Genomic DNA, 20,138 nt, shown 5'->3' with positions numbered 1-20,138 from the left:
ACTGTAAAAAATCCGAACATCGAAGGATAAGTCCCAGACAGGAGCTGCCCCTACCTCATACTTGTGCTGCCCTGAGAGTCAAAGGGGAGCTTTAAAAACTGACATCAGGAACCTGAACTGGTGAGTTTTCTTTCCCAGGGAAAAGATCCGATGTTTGTGCTCAGGGTCCTGTGGCCCTGAGCGGGCAGCTGACTGCAAAAAATCCTAATATCGAAGGATAAGTCCCAGAGAGGAGCTGCCGCCACCTAATACCTTTTCCTCCCTGACAGTCCCAGGGGAGCCCTAAAAACAGACATCAGAAACCTGGACTGGTGAGTTTTCTTTCCCAGGTAAAAGAGCCGATGTTTGTGCCCAGGGTCCTGTGGCCCTGAGCGGGCAGCTCACTGCAAAAAATCCGAACATCGAAGGATAATCCAAGACAGTAGCTGCCCCCACCTCATACTTGTGCTGCCCTGAAAGTCCCCGGGGAGCCCTACAAACTGACATCAGGAACCTGGACTGGTGAGTTTTCTTTCCTATGGAAAAGAGCCTATGTTTACGCTCCAAGTCTTACGGCCCTGAGCGAGCAACTCACTGCAAAAAATCCGAACATCGAAGGATAAGTCCCAGACAGGATCTGCCCCCACCTCATACTTGTGCTGCCCTGACAGTCCCACGGGAGCCCTACAAACAGACATCAGGAACCTGGACTGGTGAGTTTTCTTTCCCAGGGAAAAGAGCCGATGTTTGTGCTCTGAGTCCTGCGGCCCTGAGCGGGCAGCTCACTGCAAAAAATCCTAATATCGAAGGATAAGTCGAAGACCGGAGCTGCCCCCACCTCATACTTGTGCTGCCCTGGCAGTCCCAGGGGAGCCCTACAAACTGACATGAGGAACCTGGACTGGTGAGTTTTCTTTCCCAGGGAAAATAGCCGATGTTTGTGCTCAGGGTCCTGTGGCCCTGAGAGGGCAGCTGGCTGAAAAAAATCCGAACATCCAAGGATAAGTCCCAGACAGGAGCTGCCCCCACCTCATACTTGTGCTGTCCTGACAGTCCCAGGGGAGCCCTTAAAACTGACATCAGAAACCTGGTCTGGTGAGTTTACTTTCCAGGGAAAAGAGCCGATGTTTGTGCTCAGGGTCCTTTGGCCCTGAGCGGGCAGCTAAATGCAAAAAATTCGAACATCAAAGGATAAGTCCCAGACAGGAGCTGCCCCCACCTCATACTTGTGCTGCCCTGTCAGTCCCAGGGGAGCCCTACAAACTGACATCAGGAACCTGGACTGGTGAGCTTTCTTTCCCAGGGAAAATAGCCGATGTTTGTGCTCAGGGTCGTGTGGCCCTAAGCGGGCAGCTGACTTCAAAAAATCTGAACGTAGAAGGATAAGTCCCAGAGAGGAGCTGCCCCCACCTCATACTTGTGCTGCCCTGAAAGTCCCAGGGGAACCCTACAAACTGACATCTGGAACCTGGACTGGTGAGTATTCTTTCCCATGGTAAAGGGCCAATGTTTACGCTCCAAGTCCTGTGGCCCGGAGCGGGCAGCTGTCTGCAAAAAATCCGAACATCGAAGGATAAGTCCAACACAGGAGCTGCCCCACCTCATACTTGTGCTGCCCTGACAGTCCCAGGGGAGCCCTACAAACTGACATCAGGAACCTGGACTGGTGAGTGTTCTTTCCCATGGTACAGAGCCAATGTTTGTGCTCAGGGTCCTGTGGCCCTGAGCGGGCAGCTGACTGCAAAAAATCTGAACATCGAAGGATAATTCCCAGACAGGAGCTGCCCCACCTCATATTTGTGCTGCCCTGACTGTCCCAGGGGAGCCCAACAAACTGACATCCGGAACCTGGACTGGTGAGTTTTCTTTCCCAGGGAAAAGAGACGATGTTTGCGCTCTGAGTCCTGCGGCCCTGAGCGGGCAGCTCACTGCAAAAAATCCGAACATCGAAGGATAAGTCCCAGACAGGAGCTGCCCCCACCTCATACTTGTGCTGCCCTGACAGTCCCAGGGGAGCCCAACAAACTGACATCAGGAACCTGGACTGGTGAGTCTTCTTTCCCATGGAAAAGATCCAATGTTTGCGCTCAGGGTCCTGTGGCCCTGAGCAGCAGCTGACTGCAAAAAATCCTAATATCGAAGGATAAGTTTCAGACAGGAGCTGCCCCCACCTCATACTTGTGCTGCCCTGACAGTCCCAGGGGAGCCCTAAAAACTGACATCAGAAACCTGGTCTGGTGAGTTTTCTTTCCAGGGAAAAGAGCCGATGTTTGTGCTCAGGGTCCTTTGGCCCTGAGCGGGCAGCTGAATGCAAAAAATCCGAACATTAAAGGATAAGTCCCAGACAGGAGCTGCCCCCACCTCATACTTGTGCTGCCCTGGCAGTCCCCGGGGAGCCCTAAAAACTGACATCAGGAACCTGGACTGGTGAGTGTTCTTTCCCATGGTACAGAGCCAATGTTTGTGCTCAGGGTCCTGTGGTACTGAGCGGGCAGCTGACTGCAAAAAATCGGAACATCGAAGGATAATTCCCAGACAGGAGCTGCCCCACCTCGTATTTGTGCTGCCCTGACTGTCCCAGGGGAGCCCTACAAACTGACATCAGGAACCTGGACTGGTGAATTTTCTTTCCCAGGGAAAAGAGCCGATGTTTGTGCACCGAGTCCTGTGGCCCTGAGCGGGCAGCTCACTGCAAAAAATCCTAATATCGAAGGATAAGTCCCAGACAGGAGCTGCCGCCACCTAATGCCTGTTCTGCCCTGACAGTCCCAGGGGAGCCCTACAAACTGACATCAGAAACCTGGACTGGTGAGTTTTCTTTCCCAGGGAAAAGAGCCGATGTTTGTGCGCCGAGTCCTGTGGCCCTGAGCGGGCAGCTCACTGCAAAAAATCCTAATATCGAAGGATAAGTCCCTGACAGGAGCTACCCCCACCTCATACTTGTGCTGCCCTGGCAATCCTAGGAGAGCCCTACAAACTGACATCAGGAACCTGGACTGGTGAGTTTTCTTTCCTATGGAAAAGAATTGATGTTTACGCTCCAAGTCTTGCGGCCCTGAGCGAGCAACTCACTGCAAGAAATCGGAACATCGAAGGATAAGTCCCAGACAGGAGCTGCCCCCACCTCATACTTGTGCTGCCCTGGCAGTCCCAGGGGAGTCCTACAAACTGACATCAGAAACCTGGACTGGTGAGTTTTCTTTCCCAGGGAAAAGAGCCGATGTTTGTGCTCCGGGTGCTGTGGCCCGGAGCGGGCAGCTGTCTGCAAAAAATCCGAACATCCAAGGATAAGTCCCAGACAGGAGCTGCCCCCACCTCATACTTGTTCTGCCCTGACAGTCCCAGGGGAGCCCTACAAACTGACATCAGGAACCTGGACTGGTGAGTTTTCTTTCCCAGGGAAAAGAACCGATGTTTGCGCTCTGAGTCCTGCGGCCCTGAGCGGGCAGCTCACTGCAAAAAATCCTAATATCGAAGGATAAATCCCAGACCGGAGCTGCCCCCACCGCATACTTGTGCTGCCCTGACAGTCCCAGGGGAGCCCTACAAACTGACATCAGGAACCTGGACTGGTGAGTTTTCTTTCCCAGGGAAAAGAGCCGATGTTTGTGCTCAGGGTCCTGTGGCCCTGAGAGGGCAGCTGACTGCAAAAAATCCGAACATCGAAGGATAAGTCCCAGACAGGAGCTGCCCCCACCTCATACTTCTGCTGCCCTGACAGTCCCAGGGGAGCCCAACAAACTGACATCAGGAACCTGGACTGGTGAGTCTTCTTTCCCATGGAAAAGATCCAATGTTTGCGCTCAGGGTCCTGAGGCCCTGAGCAGCAGCTGACTGGAAAAAATCCTAATATCGAAGGATAAGTTTCAGACAGGAGCTGCCCCCACCTCATACTTGTGCTGCCCTGGCAGTCCCAGGGGAGTCCTACAAACTGACATCAGAAACCTGGACTGGTGAGTTTTCTTTCCCAGGGAAAAGAGCCGATGTTTGTGCTCCGGGTCCTGTGGCCCGGAGCGGGCAGCTGTCTGCAAAAAATCCGAACATCCAAGGATAAGTTCCAGACAGGAGCTGCCCCCACCTCATACTTGTGCTGCCCTGACAGTCCCAGGGGAGCCCTACAAACTGACATCAGGAACCTGGACTGGTGAGTTTTCTTTCCCAGGGAAAAGAACCGATGTTTGCGCTCTGAGTCCTGCGGCCCGGAGCGGGCAGCTGTCTGCAAAAAATCCGAACATCGAAGGATAAATCCCAGACCGGAGCTGCCCCCACCTCATACTTGTGCTGCCCTGACAGTCCCAGGGGAGCCCTACAAACTGACATCAGGAACCTGGACTGATGAGTTTTCTTTCCCAGGGAAAAGAGCCGATGTTTGCGCTCCAAGTCCTGCGGCCCTGAGCGGGCAGCTGACTGCAAAAAATCCTAATATCGAAGGATAAGTCCCAGAGAGGAGCTGCCGCCAGCTAATACCTGTTCTGCCCTGACAGTCTCAGGGGAGCCCTACAAACAGACATCAGAAACCTGGACTGGTGAGCTTTCTTTCCCAGGTAAAAGAGCCGATGTTTGTGCCCAGGGTCCTGTGGCCCTGAGAGGGCAGCTGACTGCAAAAAATCCGAACATCGAAGGATAAGTCCAAGACAGGAGCTGCCCCCACCTCATACTTGTGCTGCCCTGGCAGTCCCAGGGGAGCCCTACAAACTGACATCAGGAACCTGGACTGGTGAGTTTTCTTTCCAAGGAAAAAGAGCTGACGTTTCTGCTCCGAGTCCCGAGGCTCTGAGCGGGTACCTGACTGCAAAAAATCCGAATATCAAAGGATAAGTTTCAGACAGGAGCTACCCCCACCTCATACTTCTGCTGCCCTGACTGTCCCAGGGTGTTGCAGCATTTTTGAGAGAAAGAGGGCATGAATTGTGAAAGTTGAGCTACTCCAGGCTAGGCCTCAGATTGAGGCCTGGTGGGGCCTTCAGGCCTCTGACGCAGTTAGAAATTCAGAGTTGTGGCGCAGATAGAAAATAGTCTTAAGGTACTGTGGGGGCCACGGGGTGTGAACTAGTATAGGTTTTTTGGTGTACAGTGTAGGCCGTTTTAAGGAAAAGGTAAACAATGTTAGCCTACCAATCAGAGTGTCTTTGTTTCTGTAAACTATGTAGAAGCTTATATAAACTACCGCCTGATTTTGAATAAAGGGAGAACGTTGCATTAATCATATTGATTGGATGTGCGTTTGTCTTGTCCAGTTTCCCGTTTCCCTGAGGTTCCCTGGCTTTAAGTGGCGCCCGCACAGGGACTCAGGAGGCTCCGAAAAGGCTGCCAAATTACTTTTAGAGTAACGGGCCGTCAGGTTTGAGTCGCACGACAGAAATTTAGGTCCAAATCGCCTCATGGTGACGGGACCGGGATCCCAAATTCACTTTTTGTGAACGGGGATCAAGTGGGACGGAGCAGAAGTCTCCAAACTCCGAATTGGGCCGTTCCCAACGGGAGGAAAAAGACTCTTCGCATTGTTGTTTGTTTGCGAGAGTCCGTGGAGCAGTGGGAAGACCTCGGCGTTCACAAGAGACCCGAACGGCGGGGGTGGACGTGGCCGAGGCCGGGGAGCTGGAGCGGAGCTGCTGCCTTGCCGAAGAAAAGCAAGAGCGGAGCAGCCCGCGGAGGTGAGGTAAGCCGCGGACAGACAGAGAGGGTGAAAGTTCACCATGGATGGAGATTTACAGGCTTCAGTGTGGCTGCTTTTTCATATTCTCTCAAAGAGAGCTGAAAAAGTTAAAGAAGCCGATTTAGAACAGTTGGTCCTTTGGGCAAGAAGCAAAGGCAAGCTGCAAAAACCTTCCCTGCTTTTTAGTGAAACCGAATGGCGAGAGCTGGGGCAGCTGCTTTGGGATGCAGTGATAGAGGGCAAAAAGGACAAGAAAACACTATTAGAGCTTGGAGGTGTTTGGAAGAAAGTTTCACATACCTTACAGAGCATGGCCGCGGAGAAAGAGGCAGCGGAAGCTGCAATTCGAGCATTTGAGCAGTCCACAGCAGAACAAATAGAAACGCGAAAGCCATCGCGGGTTGAAAAATTCTTTAATGTTTGTAATATGCGGCCAGTGCGCGGGCAGAAGGCCCCAGTCAGCCCCTCTGTCAGAGATGTTGTTGCTCGTTTGGAGGGATGGCACGGAGCCGGCCGGCGCGGGGCCGGCCGGCGCGAGACAAAGCAGGGATATGGCTGCGCCCGGAGCGGAAGTGTGCTCACGAGCAGCGGATGTTAACAGCTCGGCGGTTTCGCGAAATGCGGCAGACCAGGAAGTGACCCTCCCGGGTCCCTCAGGAGGCGGGGAGACACCTGAGGAGGCAGGCGGAGTTGGTGACGAAACAGGGCTGAGTCAGGAGGAGGAACTCAGGGGCGGAGATCAAGGCAGAGACCAGGGCGGAGACGGGAGCGAGGCGGCGCCGGCCCCGCGCCCCCCCGCAGCGGCGGCGGCGGCGGCTGCCACCGGTGCGTGCAAACGCAGAGGAGCGGCTCGCCGATACCCGCCGGCGGCGGCGGCCGCGGCCAGCAGCCTGGCACGGTTTGGAGGGGCTGGACACCCCAATGCTAGCGGAGTGGCAGAAGTAGCCACCCAAACAACACCAGAGCAGAGCCCCGAAAATGCCAGTTCCCATCCCACCACGGTAGCGCTGCGCAGCCCACTCCCACCGAGTTCAGATTCTGACGACTCAGAGCCAGACTTTCCGGTTGTCAATTGCAGCAGGGACACGCGATCACAGAACAAGATACAAAGACCAAATACGTTACAGAAAAAAATAGCCCGCCTTGCCACCCTCTCAAATCGTCAGGCTCAAGCAGTGGAACCTTCCACTGGCCAGCAATTGGCATCGCCAGCAGTTTTAAAAAATCCCTTGCAGTCCCGATGGGCGTCAGTTGTGAAAGATGCTCTTTTAGACGGTGACTGGAAAGCTGCCAGCTCCCTGGCTTGTCCTGTAATAGTGTCTAATGGGAATGCCATCTGGGAGCCCCATGACTGGAAAATCCTACAATCAGCTAAGCAGACAGTCACCACTTATGGGATCAGATCAGAAGCAGCCAGGAACATCATTCAGTATATATTCACAGCAGATGTGCTTTGTCCTGGTGATTCGTCTAACATTGCATCCCTGCTTCTGACACCTTCTCAATTCCTCATGTTTGAAAGGGAATGGAGGCGGTTGGCAATTGAAGAGGCCAACAAACACACAAATGTGGGAGACCCCTTTTATGGAGTCCAGCCAGATATGCTGACTGGGCAGGGACCATATGCAACCAATCAGGTACAACTTACCTTTCCTATTGAAATACATCAATTGTCACAGCAATTGGCTCATCAAGCTTTGCTTTTGGTACCGGACAAGAAAAAGTCAGCATCCTATGCCACCATAAAGCAAGGAGCCACTGAACCATTTGGACAATTTATTGATAGGCTGTCAGCTGCTTTAAAGGATGCACCTGACGTGCCACCAGACGTTCAGGAACATTTATTCCGATCCCTTGCTTTTGAGAATGCTAACCCACCCACCAGAACCATCCTAGCCACCCTCCCTCAGGGCTGTCCAGTCGATGAGATGCTTGTCAGAGCCACACGCGCAGAACAGAGCAACCAAGCTGCGGCATTCGCCGCAACCATCCAGGATGCAATTGAACAACAAGGACACATCATTGCAGCTGCTTTATCAAGCAACAACACAAGGAGACAAAAGACGTAATGAAAAAGTATAGCAGTACTGAGTGTTTTCCATGATGCCAAGAGGGATGGACATTATGCAAATCAAAGTTATTTCAAATACAATGTGGATGAAAATTACTGTAAAAAAAACTCAAAAAAATAGACATGTTAATAATGATTTAATTGCTAAAAATGTCTTTGAAAACAAAGATTTGAGAAAAGTCAGTCAGATGGAATGTTGGCATTGAGTTCACAATTTCTGTTTTTGAGTCTTTATAGATAATAAGATAAATAATAATTGTCAAGTTTTTATAGGTAATGATAAGTAGTGATTGTTACTAATGTTATATGAATGCTTTGAAACTATTTTAAACATTTCTTGTTAATAGATTGATCATATAATGTAAGTTGTCTGATTTTTGTGATAAGAATTATTATTAAGATGTTAAGGTATTGAGGTGTTGTTTTAATATTTACAGTCAGTTTTCATATGTTTTATGGGGTTTCTTTTTAAGTGATTGATTGTAAGATGTGTTTTTCAGGATCCTGTGTGTTTGATTTTTTAACTACTCATGTGTTTTCTTTATTCAATTTTCTATGCAGCTGCAGTTCATCTTTTAAAAATTTATAGTCCAAGTTCTGGTTCAAGATTTCAGACTTCAAATTTTCAGATTTTTGAAGAAAAGGTTTGTTGTATTTAGAGAATTTTTGTCTTGAAACAAATTTTAGACAGGTTCAATCATTTGATGTTTTGATAAATTGTTAATAATAAGGTTTTTCACTTATAACTGTTATTTTTAAGACTTTTGCTTTAAACATATCCTCCAATTAGAGTTCGAGCTCTGGCCAGGCTCTGGCTCTACGTGGATGGTGTGATTGATCCAGATGTTTTCTGCATCAAAAAAGTATTCAAGTCCTTTTGGCTTGACAATTTGACCATACAGGACAGCTGAGCCTCAAAGGGAGTTTGGAGAAGCATGATCCGGACATGTTTTATCCAAATCTCTGTTGTTTTAAGGTTTTTCAGCTGCTGCAGACTCTGGGATGACAATTTGATAGTGTAGCACTTGGTAACTGTGATTTTATATGTAATATTGATTGTGTATTATTTGATTGATTTTTATTTGTTGTTAGTTTCTTTACTATATGCATTGTTTTGTTCTTAATGTTTTTCATGTTTATAACAAAGATGTTGATATTTCCATTTCTTCATGCAAGTTTTAGGGAACAGAATTGAGAGAGGACCCTCCAGTCCCTGTGGGGGTGTTGGGTTTGTTTGTGTTTTAACAGGTGCAGAATCTGGATGGATTTCAGTGAAGAATGTGGAACTTCTCAATTGCAAGAGGGCACTGATCTCTCCACAAGTGGATCAGAGGATGCACAGCAAAAGTGGATTGCGCAAAGATTTGTGTTTCACCCACAGAAGATCGTGGGCTTTGAGGTTTTTTTTATAAGTGTGTTTTTAATGATGTTATAGAATTTTTTTTTTTTGCTAAGTTTTTAATAAGTTTTAGTAATGCCTGTGATTTTTCTGTTCATCTTGCCATTGTCTTTCAATGGCAAAAGAAAAAGAGGGAGGTCCCAACGTGGATCAGCAGAAATTCTACTTGAGTGAGTGTTTTTACCCATCCAACCAAGAAGTCGTGTGATGGGCAGGACAGATGCTCTTGCTGCATTGATACGAAAAGGCAGAAACAAAATTTTAAAAATAGATGAAAAAGATATCAACCCGCAGTGATAACAACGTGAACAACAACAGTTTGCCTGGAACATCCCGTGATGAATCCTGTTCCGATGAAAATTAATTTTGTAGAGTTCAGAGAAAATAAGTTGAAATATCATAAGTGTGAAGCTGGATTTATCAGAAGTTAGTTTATTAGAAGTTATAGTTTATGTTTAAAATTAAGATTGTTTCTTTCATGTTAGCTGGGTCAAAGGGTATTGCATTTTTTTTTTTATCTTTATAGTTATTTAAATTGTTATACCGTGTTTTTTACAGTGTGTGCAAAAATTAGTTCATTGAGCCTTCAATCCAGCCTGAGTAGCTCAAAAGAAAAAGAGGGAATTGTTGCAGCATTTTTGAGAGAAAGAGGGCATGAATTGTGAAAGTTGAGCTACTCCAGGCTAGGCCTCAGATTGAGGCCTGGTGGGGCCTTCAGGCCTCTGACGCAGTTAGAAATTCAGAGTTGTGGCGCAGATAGAAAATAGTCTTAAGGTACTGTGGGGACCACGGGGTGTGAACTAGTATAGGTTTTATGGTGTACAGTGTAGGCCGTTTTAAGGAAAAGGTAAACAATGTTAGCCTACCAATCAGAGTGTCTTTGTTTCTGTAAACTATGTAGAAGCTTATATAAACTACCGCCTGATTTTAAATAAAGGGAGAACGTTGCATTAATCATATTGATTGGATGTGCGTTTGTCTTGTCCAGTTTCCCGTTTCCCGGAGGTTCCCTGGCTTTACCAGGGGAGCCCTACAAACTGACATCAGAAACCTTGTCTATTGAGTATTCTCTCCCAGGGAAAAGAGCTGAAGTTTGTGCTCCGAGTCCGGTGGCCCTGAGCGGGCAGCTCACTGCAAAAAATCCGAACATCGAAGGATAAGCCCCAGACAGGAGCTGCCGCCACCTCATACTTGTTCTGCCCTGACAGTCCCAGGGGAGCCCTACAAACAGACATCAGGAACCTGGACTGGTGAGTTTTCTTTCCCAGGGAAAAGAGCCGATGTTTGTGCCCAGGGTCCTGTGGCCCTGAGCGGGCAGCTGACTGTAAAAAATCCGAATATCAAAGGATAAGTTTCAGACAGGAGCTACCCCCACCTCATACTTCTGCTGCCCTGACAGTCCCAGGGGAGCCCTACAAACTGACATCAGAAACCTTGACTATTGAGTATTCTCTCCCATGGAAAAGAGCTGAAGTTTGTGCTCCGAGTCCGGTGGCCCTGAGCGGGGAGCTGACTGCAAAAAATCCGAACATCGAAGGATAAGTCCCAGACAGTAGCTGCCCTTGCCTCATACTTGTGCTGCCCTGAAATTCCCAGGGGAACCCTACGAACTGACATCTGGAACCTGGACTGGTGAGTTTTCTTTCCCAGGGAAATGAGCCGATGTTTGTGCTCAGGGTCCTGTAGCCCTGAGCAGGCAGCTGACTGCAAAAAATCCGAACATCGAAGGATATATCCCAGACAGGAGCTGCCCCCACCTCATACTTGTGCTGCCCTGAAAGTCCCAGGGGAACCCTACAAACTGACATCAGGAACCTGGACTGGTGAGTTTTCTTTCCCAGGGAAAAGAGCCGATGTTTGTGCGCCGAGTCCTGTGGCCCTGAGCGGGCAGCTCACTGCAAAAAATCCTAATATCGAAGGATAAGTCCAAGACAGGAGCTGCCCCCACCTCATACTTGTGCTGCCCTGGCAGTCCCAGGGGAGCCCTACAAACTGACATCAGGAACCTGGACTGGTGAGTTTTCTTTCCTATGGAAAAGAGCCGATGTTTACGCTCCAAGTCTTACGGCCCTGAGCGAGCAACTCACTGCAAGAAATCGGTACATCGAAGGATAAGTGCCAGACAGGAGCTGCCCCCACCTCATACTTGTGCTGCCCTGAAAGTCCCAGGGGAACCCTACGAACTGACATCAGGAACCTGGACTGGTGAGTGTTCTTTCCCAGGGAAAATAGCCGATGTTTGTGCTCCGGGTCCTGTGGCCCTGAGCAGGCAGCTGACTGCAAAAAATCTGAACATCGAAGGATAAGTCCCAGACTGAAGCTGCCCCCACCTCATACTTGTGCTGCCCTGAGAGTCAAAGGGGAGCTTTAAAAACTGACATCAGGAACCTGGACTGGTGAGTGTTCTTTCCCATGGAAAAGATCCAATGTTTGCGCTCAGGGTCCTGTGGCCCTGAGCAGGCAGCTGACTGCAAAAAATCCTAATATCAAAGGATAAGTCCCAGACAGGAGGTGCCCCCAACTCATACTTGTGCTGCCCTGACAGTCCCAGGGGAGCCCTAAAAACTGACATCAGAAACCTGGTCTGGTGAGTTTTCTTTCCAGGGAAAAGAGCCGATGTTTGTGCTCAGGGTCCTTTGGCCCTGAGCGGGCAGCTGAATGCAAAAAATCCTAATATCGCAGGATAAGTCCCAGACAGGAGGTGCCCCCAACTCATACTTGTGCTGCCCTGTCAGTCCCCGGGGAGCCCTACAAACTGAAAACAGGAACCTAGACTGGTGAGTGTTCTTTCCCATGGTACAGAGCCAATGCATGTGCTCAGGGTCCTGTGGCCCTGAGCGGGCAGCTGACGGCAAAAAATTGGAACATCAAAGGATAATTCCCAGACAGGAGCTGCCCCCACCTCATATTTGTGCTGCCCTGACTGTCCCAGGGGAGCCCTACAAACTGACATCAGGAACCTGGTCTGGTGACTTTTCTTTCCCAGGGAAAAGAGCCGATGTCTGTGCGCCGAGTCCTGTGGCCCTGAGCGGGCAGCGGACTGGAAAAAATCCGAACATCGAAGGATAAGTCCAAGACAGGAGCTGCCCCCACCTCATACTTGTGCTGCCCTGGCAGTCCCAGGGGAGGCCTACAAACAGACATCAGAAACCTGGACTGGTGAGTTTTCTTTCCCAGGTAAAAGAGCCGATGTTTGTGCTCAAAGTGCGGTAGCTCTGAGCGGGCAGCTGACTGCAAAAAATCCGAACATCGAAGGATAAGTCACAGACAGGAGCCGCCCCCACCTCATACCTGTGCTGCCCTGACAGTCCCAGGCGAGCACTACAAACTGACATCCGGAACCTGGACTGGTGAGTTTTCTTTCCCAGGGAAAAGAGACGATGTTTTCGCTCCTGAGTCCTGTGGCCCTGAGCGGGCTGCAGACTGGAAAAAATCCGAACATCCAAGGATAAGCCCCAGACAGGAGCTGCGGCCACCTCATACTTGTTCTGCCCTGACAGTCCCAGGGGAGCCCTACAAACAGACATCAGAAACCTAGACTGGTGAGTTTTCTTTCCTAGGGAAAAGAGACAATGTTTCTGCTCAGGGTCCTGTGGCTCTGAGCGGGCAGCTGACTTCAAAAAATCCGAACATCGAAGGATAAGTCCCAGACAGGAGCTGCCCCCACCTCATACTTGTCCTGCCCTGACAGTCCTAGGAGAGCCCTACAAACTGACATCAGGAACCTGGACTGGTGAGTTTTCTTTCCCAGGGAAAAGAGCCAATGTTTGCGCTTTGAGTCCTGCGGCCCTGAGCGGGCAGCTCACTGCAAAAAATCCTAATATCGAAGGATAAGTCCCAGACCGGAGTTGCCCCCACCTCATACATGTGCTGCCCTGGCAGTCCCAGGGAAGCCCTACAAACAGACATCAGGAACCTGGACTGGTGAGTTTTCTCTGCCAGGGAAAAGAGCCGATGTTTGTGCTCCGAGTCCTGTGGCTCTCAGCGGGCAGCTGACTTCAAAAAATCCGAACATCTAAGGATAAGTCCCAGACAGAAGCTGCCCCCACCTCATACTTGTGCTGCCCTGAGAGTCAAAGGGGAGCTTTAAAAACTGACATCAGGAACCTGAACTGGTGAGTTTTCTTTCCCAGGGAAAATAGCCGATGTTTGTGCTCCGAGTCCTGTGGCTCTCAGCGGGCAGCTGACTTCAAAAAATCCGAACATCGAAGGATAAGTCCCAGACAGGAGCTGCCCCCACCTCATTCTTGTGCTCCCCTGAAAGTACCAGGGGAACCCTACAAACTGACATCAGGAACCTGGACTGGTGAGTTTTCTTTCCCAGGGAAAAGAGCCGATGTTTGTGCTCAGGGTCCTGTAGCCCTGAGCGGGCAGCTGACTGTAAAAAATCCGAATATCATAGGATAATTTCAGACAGGGGCTACCCCCACCTCATACTTCTGCTGCCCTGACAGTCCCAGGGGAGCTCTACAAACTGACATCAGATACCTGGACTCTAGAGTATTCTCTCCCAGGGAAAATGCCGAAGTTTGTGCTCCAAGTGCGGTGGCTCTGAGCGGGCATCTCACTGCAAAAAATCCTAATATCGAAGGATAAGTCCCAGACCGGAGCTGCCCCCACCACATCCTTGTGCTGCCCTGGCAGTCCCAGGGGAGCCCTACAAACTGACATCAGGAACCTGGACTGGTGAGTTTTCTTTCCCAGGGAAAATAGCCGATGTTTGTGCTCAGGGTCCTGTGGCCCTGAGCGGGCAGCTGACTGCTAAAAATCCGAATATCAAAGGATAAGTCCCAGAAAGGTGCTGCCCTTGCCTCATACTTGTGCTGCCCTGGCAGTCCCCGGGGAGCCGTAAAAACTGACATCAGAAACCTGGACTGGTGAATTTTCTCTCCCAGGGAAAAGAGCCGATGTTTGTGCTCCGAGTCCTTTGGCTCTGAGCAGGCAGCTGACTGCAAAAAATCTGAACATCGAAGGATAAGTCCCAGACAGAAGCTGCCCCGACCTCATACTTGTGCTGCCCTGAGAGTCAAAGGGGAGCTTTAAAAACTGACATCAGGAACCTGGACTGGTGAGTTTTCTTTCGAAGGGAATAGAGCCGATGTTTGTGCTCAGGGTCCTGTGGCTCTGAGTGGGCAGCTGACTGCAAAAAATCCTAATATCGAAGGATAAGTTTCAGACAGGATCTGCTCCCACCTCATACTTGTGCTGCCCTGGTAGTCCCAGGGGAGCCCGAAAAACTGACATCAGAAACCTGGTCTGGTGAGTTTTCTTTCCAGGGAAAAGAGCCGATGTTTGTGCTCAGGGTCCTTTGGCCCTGAGCGGGCAGCTGAATGCAAAAAATCCTAATATCGAAGGATAAGTCCCAGACAGGAGCTGCCCCCACCTCATACTTGTGCTGCCCTGTCAGTCCCCGGGGAGCCCTAAAAACTGAAAACAGGAACCTGGACCGGTGAGTGTTCTTTCTTATGGTACAGAGCCAATGTATGTGCTCAGGGTCTTGTGGCCCTGAGCGGGCAGCTGAATGCAAAAAATCGGAACATCGAAGGATAAGTCCCAGACAGGAGCTGCCCCCACCTCATACTTGTGCTTTCCTGACAGTCCCAGGGGAGCCCTACAAACTGACACCTGGAACCTTGACTGGTGAGTTTTCTGTCCCGGGGAAAAGAGCCGATGTTTGCGCTCCAAGTCCTGTGGCCCGGAGCGGGCAGCTGACTGCAAAAAATCCGAACATCGAATGATAAGTCTCAGACAGGAGCTGCCCCCACCTCATACTTGTCCTGCCCTGACAGTCCCAGGGGTGCCCTACAAACTGACATCAGGAACCTGGACTGGTGAGTTTTCTTTCCCAGGGAAAAGAGCCAATGTTTGTGCTCCGGGTCCTGTTGCCCTGAGCGGGCAGCTGACTGCAAAAAATCCGAACATCAAAGGATAAGTCCCAGAGAGGAGCTGCCGCCACCTCATACTTGTGCTGCCCTGACAGTCCCAGGGGAGCCCTACAAACAGACATCAGAGACCTGGACTGGTGAGTTTTCTTTCCCATGGTTAAGAGCCAATGTTTCCGCTCCGAGTCCTGTGGCCCTGAGAAGGCAGCTGACTGCAAAAAATTCGAATATCAAAGGATAAGTCCCAGACAGGAGCGGCCCCCCCCTCATACTTGTGCTGCCTTGAGACTCAAAGGGGAGCCATAAAAAATTACATCAGGAACGTGGATTGGTGAGTTTTCTTTCCCATGGTAAAGAGCCAGTGTTAACGCTCCGAGTCTTACGGCCCTGAGGGGGAAGCTGACTGCAAAAAATCCGAACATTGAAGGATAAGTCCCAGACAGGAGCTGCCCCCACCTCATACTTGTGCTGCCCTGAAAGTCCCCGGGGAGCCCTACAAACTGACATCAGGAACCTGGACTGGTGAGTTTTCTTTCCCAGGGAAAACCGCCGATGTTTGTGCTCAGGGTCCTGTGGCCCTGAGCGGGCAGCTGCCAGCAAAAAATCCGAACATCGAAGGGTAAGTCCCAGACAGGAGCTGCCCCCACCTCATACTTGTGCTGCCCTGACAGTCCCAGGGGAGCCATAAAAACTGACATCAGGGACCTGGACTGGTGAGTTTTCTTTCCCGGGGAAAAGAGACGATGTTTGCGCTCCGAGTCCTGTGGCCCTGAGCGGGCAGCTGTCTGCAAAATTCCAAATATCAAAGGATAAGTCCCAGACAGGAGCTGCCCCTACCTCATACTTGTCCTGCCCTGACAGTCCCAGGGGAGCCCTACAAACAGACATCAGAAACCTGGACTGGTGAGTTTTCTTTCCCATGGTTAAGAGCCAATGTTTCCGCTCCGAGTCCTGTGGCCATGAGCAGGCAGCTGACTGCAAAAAATCCGAATATCAAAGGATAAGTCCCAGACAGGAGCTGCCCCCCCCTCATACTTGTGCTGCCTTGAGACTCAAAGGGGAGCCATAAAAAATTACATCAGGAACGTGAATTGGTGAGTTTTCTTTCCCATGGTAAAGAGCCAGTGTTAACGCTCCGAGTCTTACGGCCCTGAGGGGGAAGCTGACTGCAAAAAATCCGAACATTGAAGGATAAGTCCCAGACAGGAGCTGCCCCTACCTCATACTTGTGCTGCCCTGACAGTCCCAGGGGAGCCATAAAAACTGACATCAGGGACCTGGACTGGTGAGTTTTCTTTCCCGGGGAAAAGAGCCGATGTTTGCGCTCCGAGTCTTGTGGCCCTGAGCGGGCAGCTGTCTGCAAAATTCTAAATATCAAAGGATAAGTCCCAGACAGGAGCTGCCCCCACCTCATACTTGTGCTGCCCTGCAAGTCCCCGGGGAGCCCTACAAACTGACATGAGGAACCTGGACTGGTGAGTTTTCTTTCCCAGGGAAAACCGCGGATGTTTGTGCTCAGGGTCCTGTTGCCCTGAGCGGGCAGCTGACTGCAAAAAATCCGAACATCGAATGATAAGTCTCAGAAAGCAGCTGCCCCCACCTAATACCTGTCCTGCCCTGAAAGTCCCAGGCGAGCCCTACAAACTGACATCAGGAACCTGGACTGGTGAGTTTTCTTTCCCAGGGAAAAGAGCTGATGTTTTCGCTCTGAGTCCTGTGGCCCTGAGCGGGCAGCAGGCTGCAAAAAAATCCGAATATCGTAGGATAAGTCCAAGACAGGAGCTGCCCCCACCTCATACTTGTGCTGCCCTGAGAGTCCCAGGGGAGCCCTACAAAATGACATTAGGAACCTGGACTGGTGAGGTTTCTTTCCCAGGGAAAACCGCCGATGTTTTCGCTCTGATTCCTGTGGCCCTGAGCGGGCAGCTGACTGCAAAAAATCCGAACATCGAAGGATAACTCCCAGACAGGAGCTGCCGCCACGCCATACTTGTTCTGCCCTGACAGTCCCTGGGGAACCCTACAAACAGACATCAGAAACCTGGACTGGTGAGTTTTCTTTCCTAGGGAAAAGAGCCGATGTTTGTGCCCCGGGTCCTGCGGCCCTGAGGGGGCAGCTGACTGCAAAAAATCCGAACATCGAAGGATAAGTCCCACACAGGAGCTGCCCCCACCTCATACTTGTGCTGCCCTGACAGTCCCAGGGGAGCCCTGCAAACTGACATCAGGAACCTGGACTGGTGAGTTTTCTTTCCCAGGGAAAAGAGCCAATGTTTGTGCTCCGGGTCCTGTTGCCCTGAGCGGGCAGCTGACTGCAAAAAATCCGAACATCGAAGGATAAGTCCCAGACAGGAGCTACCACCACCTCATACTTGTGCTGCTCTGACAGTCCCAGGCGAGCCCTACAAACTGACATCAGGAACCTGGACTGGTGAGTTTTCTTTCCCAGGGAAAAGAGCCGATGTTTTCGCTCTGAGTCCTGTGGCCCTGAGCGGGCAGCAGGCTGCAAAAAAATCCGAATATCGTAGGATAAGTCCTAGACCGGAGCTGCCCCCACTTCATACTTGTGCTGCCCTGACAGTCCCAGGGGAGCCCTACAAACAGACATCAGAGACCTGGACTGGTGAGTTTTCTTTCCCATGGTTAAGAGCCAATGTTTCCGCTCCGAGTCCTGTGGCCCTGAGCAGGCAGCTGACTGCAAAAAATCCGAATATCAAAGGATAAGTCCCAGACAGGAGCTGCCCCCACCTCATACTTGTGCTGCCGTGAGACTCAAAGGGGAGCCATAAAAAATTACATCAGGAACGTGGATTGGTGAGTTTTCTTTCCCATGGTAAAGAGCCAGTGTTAACGCTCCGAGTCTTACGGCCCTGAGGGGGAAGCTGACTGCAAAAAATCCGAACATTGAAGGATAAGTCCCAGACAGGAGCTGCCCCTACCTCATACTTGTGCTGCCCTGACAGTCCCAGGGGAGCCATAAAAACTGACATCAGGGACCTGGACTGGTGAGTTTTCTTTCCCGGGGAAAAGAGCCGATGTTTGCGCTCCGAGTCTTGTGGCCCTGAGCGGGCAGCTGTCTGCAAAATTCTAAATATCAAAGGATAAGTCCCAGACAGGAGCTGCCCCCACCTCATACTTGTGCTGCCCTGCAAGTCCCCGGGGAGCCCTACAAACTGACATGAGGAACCTGGACTGGTGAGTTTTCTTTCCCAGGGAAAACCGCGGATGTTTGTGCTCAGGGTCCTGTTGCCCTGAGCGGGCAGCTGACTGCAAAAAATCCGAACATCGAATGATAAGTCTCAGAAAGCAGCTGCCCCCACCTAATACCTGTCCTGCCCTGAAAGTCCCAGGCGAGCCCTACAAACTGACATCAGGAACCTGGACTGGTGAGTTTTCTTTCCCAGGGAAAAGAGCTGATGTTTTCGCTCTGAGTCCTGTGGCCCTGAGCGGGCAGCAGGCTGCAAAAAAATCCGAATATCGTAGGATAAGTCCAAGACAGGAGCTGCCCCCACCTCATACTTGTGCTGCCCTGAGAGTCCCAGGGGAGCCCTACAAAATGACATTAGGAACCTGGACTGGTGAGGTTTCTTTCCCAGGGAAAACCGCCGATGTTTTCGCTCTGATTCCTGTGGCCCTGAGCGGGCAGCTGACTGCAAAAAATCCGAACATCGAAGGATAACTCCCAGACAGGAGCTGCCGCCACGCCATACTTGTTCTGCCCTGACAGTCCCTGGGGAACCCTACAAACAGACATCAGAAACCTGGACTGGTGAGTTTTCTTTCCTAGGGAAAAGAGCCGATGTTTGTGCCCCGGGTCCTGCGGCCCTGAGGGGGCAGCTGACTGCAAAAAATCCGAATATCAAAGGATAAGTCCCAGACAGGAGCTGCCCCCACCTCATACTTGTGCTGCCTTGAGACTCAAAGGGGAGCCATAAAAAATTACATCAGGAACGTGGATTGGTGAGTTTTCTTTCCCATGGTAAAGAGCCAGTGTTAACGCTCCGAGTCTTACGGCCCTGAGGGGGAAGCTGACTGCAAAAAATCCTAACATTGAAGGATAAGTCCCAGACAGGAGCTGCCCCCACCTCATACTTGTGCTGCCCTGAAAGTCCCCGGGGAGCCCTACAAACTGACATCAGGAACCTGGACTGGTGAGTTTTCTTTCCCAGGGAAAACCGCCGATGTTTGTGCTCAGGGTCCTGTGGCCCTGAGCGGGCAGCTGCCAGCAAAAAATCCGAACATCGAAGGGTAAGTCCCAGACAGGAGCTGCCCCCGCCTCATACTTGTACTGCCCTGAGAGTCAAAGGGGAGCCATAAAAACTGACATCAGGGACCTGGACTGGTGAGTTTTCTTTCCCGGGGAAAAGAGCCGATGTTTGTGCTCCGGGTCCTGTTGCCCTGAGCGGGCAGCTGACTGCAAAAAATCCGAACATCGAATGATAAGTCTCAGAAAGGAGCTGCCCCCACCTAATACCTGTTCTGCCCTGACAGTCCCAGGCGAGCCCTAGAAACTGACATCAGGAACCTGGACTGGTGAGTTTTCTTTCCCAGGGAAAAGAGCCGATGTTTTCGCTCTGAATCCTGTGGCCCTGAGCGGGCAGCAGGCTGCAAAAAAATCCGAATATCGTAGGATAAGTCCAAGACAGGAGCTGCCCCCACCTCATACTTGTGCTGCCCTGACAGTCCCAGGGGAGCCCTACAAAATGACATTAGGAACCTGGACTGGTGAGGTTTCTTTCCCAGGGAAAACCGCCGATGTTTCCGCTCCGAGTCCTGTGGCCCTGAGCGAGCAGCTGACTGCAAAAAATCCGAACATCGAAGGATAAGTCCCAGAGAGGAGCTGCCGCCACCTCATACTTGTTCTGCCCTGACAGTCCCAGGGGAGCCCTAGAAACAGACATCAAAAACCTGGACTGGTGAGTTTTTTTTCCCAGGGAAAAGAGCTGATGTTTGTGCTCAGGGTCCTGTGGCCCTGAGCGGTAAGCTGCCTGTAAAAAATCCGATGATCGAAGGATAAGTCCCAGACAGGAGCTGCCCCCACCTCATACTTGTGCTGCCCTGACAGACCCAGGGGAGCCATAAAAACTGACATCAGGGATCTGGACTGGTGAGTTTTCTTTCCCGGGGAAAAGAGCCGATGTTTGCGCTCCG

Source organism: Taeniopygia guttata, chromosome W, assembly GCF_048771995.1.
Source record: "Taeniopygia guttata chromosome W, bTaeGut7.mat, whole genome shotgun sequence".
Lineage (NCBI taxonomy): Eukaryota > Metazoa > Chordata > Aves > Passeriformes > Estrildidae > Taeniopygia > Taeniopygia guttata.
The sequence above is the reverse complement of the archived record's forward strand: the minus strand, read 5'-3'. Positions refer to the sequence as shown.